Source organism: Lytechinus variegatus, chromosome 2 (genome assembly GCF_018143015.1).
Source record: "Lytechinus variegatus isolate NC3 chromosome 2, Lvar_3.0, whole genome shotgun sequence".
NCBI lineage: Eukaryota > Metazoa > Echinodermata > Echinoidea > Temnopleuroida > Toxopneustidae > Lytechinus > Lytechinus variegatus.
This window is the reverse complement of record NC_054741.1, coordinates 8,785,035-8,792,553: the sequence shown is the minus strand read 5'-3', so window position 1 is coordinate 8,792,553 and position 7,519 is coordinate 8,785,035.

The window sequence follows — 7,519 nt, the reverse complement described above, 5'->3', positions numbered from 1 at the left end:
CGATTAAGAACAGAAGTATCGCTTGTCCTTCTTGCTTAGGCCTAAAAGCATAGGACCTCAAGGCTCAACTCCCTTGCCCCTCACCACCCCCCCCCCCCCCCCTTATCATGACATAACAAGAAACTGCCTGTTCAGCTTCCCACGGCTGACGCAATAGTCACACCTGGGAAACGGACTCACACAATCCGATCAAAAGTACGTTATTTTGAATGACAAACCATCGGTCAGTTTGGTATCCGTTGGTATGACTGCGGCACAGTGATGGCCTACGCACTAGTACAACAAATATTTATCAACTGAAATCGTGACATGCCCTTTATAGACACATTTTTCTCTCAAAAGTTCGACAAGTTCGCATCGAGATCGAAACGATTCCTATAGCATGGACCTGAATGTTTGCACTCAAGTATCGACATTATGGGCAAATGGGGACGAGATTTATTATTTGGGTAACTTTTAATGTTCACAAAAATTGCTTTAGTATGTATGTGAATACCCCCCCCAAAAAAAGAGATGAATTTATGTTATCAATTCGTTACCATATTTTTTCGTTACCATTGAAGACTACATCTTCAATGGGTGGTTTTGTGAGTGTGTGTTCATGGGTTGGCAATGACAGAGTACTTTTTCTCATTAAAAACACAGATCATATATCTATGTGCGGTATGGTAAATGTAAGTACGCCCAAAATATTCAGATGTACTACAAATAAACAAACACATATACCCTAAAACTCTATCAATATCACTGGATATTCGAGGGAGGAAATAACGATGTTGTCATTTTATTAGATTTCAAACGAAAACATTTCCTTGATCCTAAAAATTCAAAGGACATAACCGTACAGGCAATAGACATGAAACATGCCAAAAATACAGGGAAAATACACTTCATCTAAAGAATACTCTATAGATATTAGTTGAAGACCTCCAGTCCCTGTTAAGAATTTTAATAAGGCGATGTGAAATGGGGTCAGCGAAATCGCCATGATCAGTTAACCTCATCATCAAAGAGATAAAGAATGGCAAGTCATAACAAAATGGGGTTAATTGCAACTAAATAAACAAATCCTAAAATAGAAGGCATATCAACTCTTTATAATTATTAAACTAAATCTTATGCTTTTGTTCTCCTTGAATGTAACATATTTTTCTTTAGCGACTGGTGTGAAAACCCCCAAATACTGCCAATATTTGTTTGGAAATTTATATGAGAAATGGAAATCAATCTGCCATTAGGTCGGTTAACAAGAAGGTACAATGAGAACGAATTGGTCAAACTCTGAGAAAATTCACATGAGTGAATTAACATGGATGCGTGAAAACAAAATTAGATTGGCGCGTGCGTGGTTCATGTTACATGTTATGAGAAATTCGTAAAATGATAGTTTTTCATACATCATGTATGTATGTATTAATCGTGCACATCTAAAGTGGTTTCGGCAAAGTGTGTGTGCAAAGGTGAGTGTGGGTGTGTGTGTAATATAATGGGGAGTGAGGGTGTGGGAGGGTGGATGTGAGTGTGTGCGTGTGCGTAATTGAGTGTGTGTTATGTATGATAGAGCAGATGTGGAGAGAGTGTGTGTGTTTGCTATTAACAAAAATAATCATCTTCATCATCATCATAATCACAATCCGTATTTATATACATACTCAACTGCGCATTGCAATACTTAGCATGTAAACATGAAACAATAGTTATCAAGTTAAGGGAAAAACCGTATCAAGTCCGGGATCAAGTCATAATTGCAGGAAAATAAGGCAAGCCTACTGTTTCTACAAACTACATTACAAAAAGTGACTTAATGTAGGTTTTTAAAAGTTAACAGATGATGCGTTTCCTATTTAGGAAGGGAGACCGTTCAAGAATTTGCGTGCAGCACTAAAAAAGGCAGTGTCACGCAGTGTAATCCATATTTTAAAAGGTGGGTAAGCGTGTGTGCGGGTGGGTGTGTGTGTTCGTGCGTGTTTGTGCGTGGTCAGGGGTTTAAACCTGTATCGATCAGAAAGATGCCAAAAATACAGAAGAAATACAATTTACACACCTGACCTTATTCACTACAATATTCTCGATAGCTGTGCAACCTTAAAATAGGGTATATAGGGTCACAGAAATTGCCAGGATTAGTGAACATCTTTAAGGAGATCAGGAATGGTAAGTCATAACATAGTCGGTTTAATTACAACTTAAAAAATAAACCATATACCTTTAAAAATAAGCTTTGTTTTTTCTTAAATATTTAATGGAATCATCTACCTGCTGCAGTCAAGACTGCCTCCTCTGTTGACAAGTTCTTGAAAGTTATTAAAATCCCATCTATTTTGCATTGAGGACAATGGATTGCATGGACTAAGCTGGTCATTCTGAGGTGTTTAATTGTTTTAGTAGCACAAACATGGAGTAGTGTGTGTGTGCAGTGCTTTGTAACCAAAGGGAAAAGATGCTTTATCAAAATATGTCTTATTGGCTTTGATAGGAAAATATTGCTCATACTTGTATTTTTTCCAGGAATTTCTGCATTTATTGTAAAGTCAAAATAAATTTACAATACATAAGCATAATCGTATTATGACATTAAAGTACATTGCAATGAGACAAATTAATAACAGTGTCATAACAGAATTTAGACATGAATATATTATTTAAGAATAAGACAATAAAGTATTCAAAAACAAATGCAGTAGCAAACTATAAAAATAAATGCTTGAGTAATAGCAGCCAAAAGGGAAAAGGGCTACATGGAAACCAATTATATTCCATAGGTCTGTGACGCCACACGTCATCAGAAAGGGAGAAAGAAGACAAATGAAGTGTCCATGTGTGTGCAAGTGGGTGAACGTTGAGGCCGTCGTCAACATCAAGCAGGTCGCTCATGACGACGGTCTCCTGCGTTCTGAAATTGAGTTGAATAATATTTTTCATATGCTTTTTTATATTCAGAAAGAGATTGTAAATGATACGTGTGTCTAAAATGTATATATATGTAAAATCTATGTAATAATTGATTATGTTGTATTATGTTGAATATGTTGAACGCAGAAATAAATTTCAAGCAAACAAACAGACAAACGTGCAGATATGATATTTAAGAATACTGGGATAAAAGATAATTTTTAAATGAAACTTTGAAAAAGAAGATAGATGCAGTGAGTTTGATATCATTTTGGGGGTGATTTGTGAGAAAAGGTTAACTCGTCAAATGTCTGAGTTAAAAGTGTTTTTTTATAAATAGTGAAATGGCTGACTTAAATTTTTTGATAGTAAATCCAACGTGTCGGAGAAAGTTGGTGTTATCAATAATAGAGTGTATTTCCCATATTGCTTGTAAGATTTCTTTTAGGAGAGGGGATTTATTACTTCAAGAAATTATATCTACGATGCATAAACATATTGTAATTATGTTTTAATGTAGTATTCAATTTTGGTGTCAATGCATTTTTACTAAATGTTTTGAACGGCTAGTGTGAAAATGTTGTGGATAATCCTAAATCCCAACACAATTGCATCGATATCGCGACAGAAAGATAGTAAGGTTAACTAGCTTAGCAAATATAAACATCTGCATGAGATTAAGATTTTAAAGGAATTTCAGTTTACCTTAGCAGCATGAAGGGTGCATCTGCACTGACCGATTATTATGTTTTAAATAGGTAAATCATTGTGCGAATTCTCAATGATTTTGAAGAAAAAATGAATGAATATTTAAAACCACGTTTCAAATATTTCACTGAAATTTTGATAATTATTACATGTTTGAGTCCCTCATTTAAAATAAAATGTAAATACATTAAAAATCCCTGAATTCTGTACACAATTATAAAGCAGTGTCATTACTCAATCATAACAGTACAATAAACAAATTTATTATCTTAAATATATGTATCATTACCCCTATTATTTCAATATCATTGTTTTCATCATCATCATCATCATCGCTAAAATTACAGTCACAATCATCATCATCATTCATGATAATTATTATGACTATAATCATCATCATGATTTACATCAGTATTTATATTATCAGTAGAGTGGTGGTGGTGGTAGTAGTAGTAGTAATGGCGGCGGTGGTGGCAGTAGTTGTATAGTAGTAGTGGCGGTGGTGGTGGTAGTAGGGGGTAGTCGTAGTAGTAGTAGTAGTAGTAGTAGTAGTAGCAGCAGCGGCGGTGGTGGTGGTAGTAGTAGTAGTAGCGGCGGCGGTGGTGGTGGTGGTAGTAGTAGTAGTAGTAGTGGTAGTAGTAGTAGTAGTAGTAGTAGTAGTAGTAGTAGTAGTAGTAGTAGTAGTAGTAGTAGTAGTAGTAGTAGTAGTAGTAGTAGTAGTAGTAGTAGAAGTAGTTCTTGTATCGTTAGTTTTATTATCATTATTGTTACCATTGCTATCGAAACCTGCCATTATGTTCTTCTTTTTGTCAACGTTTTATTCCTTCTCATCACAGTTCAAAACGTACATTGCTTCTTTGTACTGACACTTACCTTGAATTTTTATTATTTATTAATTCATTGGAATCATTTTAATAAGATATGACACGGTCGTTGTTGATGATATAAACAAGTGGGCGCACATTAAGGTCGACAAAGAAGGACTTTTAGATTATATATGAAAATATACGTAACAAAAACAATCCCATGCCAAGAAATGCCATATCCTGATCTCATTATCTAAACAATTAATGGTTTAGATCAGGGGAGTTTATTGTTAGAGACTATCATTTTTTGAAGAAGAGTATAAAGAGAGATAATTCACACTGAAATACAAAATACAAACAAATTAAGATAGGATCCAGTACCAACCAGTTTACGCCTGATCAAAGTCTAACGAGACACGAGCTGCGTGTTAGTTAAACTACATTGTATACCATAGCCAATAATATCAGTATCAGGGCTTCGAGTAGTGAGATATTGGTACAAATTTATCAAAGAGAACGGCGCAGGGATTCGTCCAAACTTAATCGTAAGCGAGAGCAGACTTGAGTCATACATTGTGAAAGTAAACAGTTATGAAAGTGACAGAAGTTAAAATTAAGTTGTGTTTATTAAAATAAAATAAAAACATTATAAAACAGTAACCAGACATACAAAGTTACAATAAAGTAGGCCTACATGAGTACTTTTAAATTAACAAGAAGATTAGTAAGGCACGTGCATCGCCAAACATGATTTCATTTATGATGGAAAAAACAATAAATCAAGACTATAAAATGGCAATAAAATTTCAGAATAATTAGTTGATTTAGATTGTTGAGATACTGCTTCAGAGTAGGGCGCGCTAGCTGGGCGTCATAAAACACAAGTATAGATAAAGAAGATTTTCATGTTGACTTGAAGCAAACAATAGTGCTGATACAGATTATCAAGGGGGACGTGCGCAGCATCACTCCCTCCCGAACATTAAAAAAAATAACACTACTTACAGGCACGGTGCCAGGATATTTTGACAGTGGGGGTGGGGTCACTCATTGGAGAGAGGACAGAATCCGCGAGAATCAGATGTCCCACATTTGCACGCTCTACACAGCAATTTTGGTCCCAAATGTGCAAATCATACCCTATTTGCGTTTCCATCGTGATTTAGGAGGCTTTTTCTCATTTTGGGGTTTTTTAAACTCTAATCGCGTTCCTCGCTTACCCGCGAAAACAGCCCTCAATGTCATATGTATACTACTCTCACGACCACCTCCAAAATAACCGTGATATAACACTTTTGTACCTATATCACCAGGTCGTGTGATCCAGTGGTTCGAACACTGGACTCATGATCGCAAGGTTGTGAGTTCGAATCCCCACTCTTCCATTGTCTCCACTTTGATAAAAAGGCACGAGAGTAATATATGTCGTCTATACCGTATAGGATAGCCACTATATAAATTGATTAACCTAGACGTAAAATGTTTCCTAGGTATTATACCAGCTTGGCGTTTACCAGCGAAACGCTTTCCCGTTCCTACGGGAGTTACCATAAACAGAAACACGATCAGGACCCCGACTCCGATCATCCTTGTCACTCATAATGGAATCAATATGAATACCCCTAATGTTACCACTACCATAAACATCGTCAACACTTCCAGCACAATCATCATCCATATCACCATCATCACCATCATCATCTTCATCAGCCCTACTGCAAAGACACCACATTTATTGTAGGCCCTACCTATCACCAGCTTTTAAAAAATTAATTTTAAAAAATTACATAAGAGAAAAAATGGAAAATTAGCATTCGATCAAATATGTCTATAATTGCAAATCATTTGAGGTGCGTCAAACAATATTGCTCCGAGACATAAGTTTTGTTTATTTGACAGTCAACCATAGAGGGGGTAGTTCTTATTTTCTGTTTTCATTCATAACATCACTACAGCCATTATCTTTATCGCATAATTTAATTCATCTACATATTCTAAATATTATATAATACGGTTTTTTATGATTAATTATTCCCGTTGTAATAATCGACTGCATGCATGATTAGAATTTTGTGAATTTTCAAAATCACTTTAGGATCTGTGTGCAAGACGTTTAAATTTTGAAATAAATAAATTTAGTTGGCAGGAAATTCTTTTGGGGAAACAGGAGAGAAGTAAAGGTAAATATGAATTAATTAATCATGTTTTAATTTCAGTTAAATATCTTTTTACAAAAACCGAGAGTAAAAAAAAATTCATTGAACGAAATAAAAAATAGTATTAGAGGGGATCAAAGAGAGGAGAAATGCTGATAAATGGACATGAAATTTTTGCATGTTTTTTTAAAACAATTTTTTGGGCCAGATTGTTTAAATACTTTTTTTGGATTTTAGCCGTCGTGTTTTGTTAAACCTCAACATGAGTTTGTTAAGACTCCTTTACAGTTATAGTATCTGGAGACAAGACACAGTGGATAGTTGAATACACTTGGATGTGATTTCTAAAAGGTGCTACAGTTTCTGATGTAGTGCCGCTCAGGGGCCGAGCTTTGAAAAATAATGGAGTTGTGTCACGAAATTGTTTTCATTTCATGTTTAGAAAATTATCTTTAGTTGATTCATAATGTTTTTATCGTAATATTTCATGCAGACGTCTATACGCTATTAATAATACGGATAAAAACATAACGTTTTACATGTTTTTGTACTGTTTTTGTGGAATAGTTAATTCCTGAAGGGTTTTAGCTAATTTATCTGTTTTCCACAATCTTGTGAAAAATCAACGCTTTGATATGATATACCATCCCTGCATATCGAATTTCAGAGAGCAAAGTTAATGCTGATCTAAGATTGAACCAGAAGTTAACTGTAATACATTGTGTATGAATAAATGCACAATATACGTTAAGCTTCAACATTTATGATAGTGGTGCAATTTTGGCGATTTTTATCCCAACTATTCTGAAGAAAAATATTGGGGATGGAAAAAAATATTAGGAGATTTTTCATGCATTTTAGGGGATTTTTTAAGGTTGATGAAAAGCACGAAGATTGGTTATTTTTCACTACATTATGATGCTAATAGTATACGATCTACTGTAGATCATAGAATGT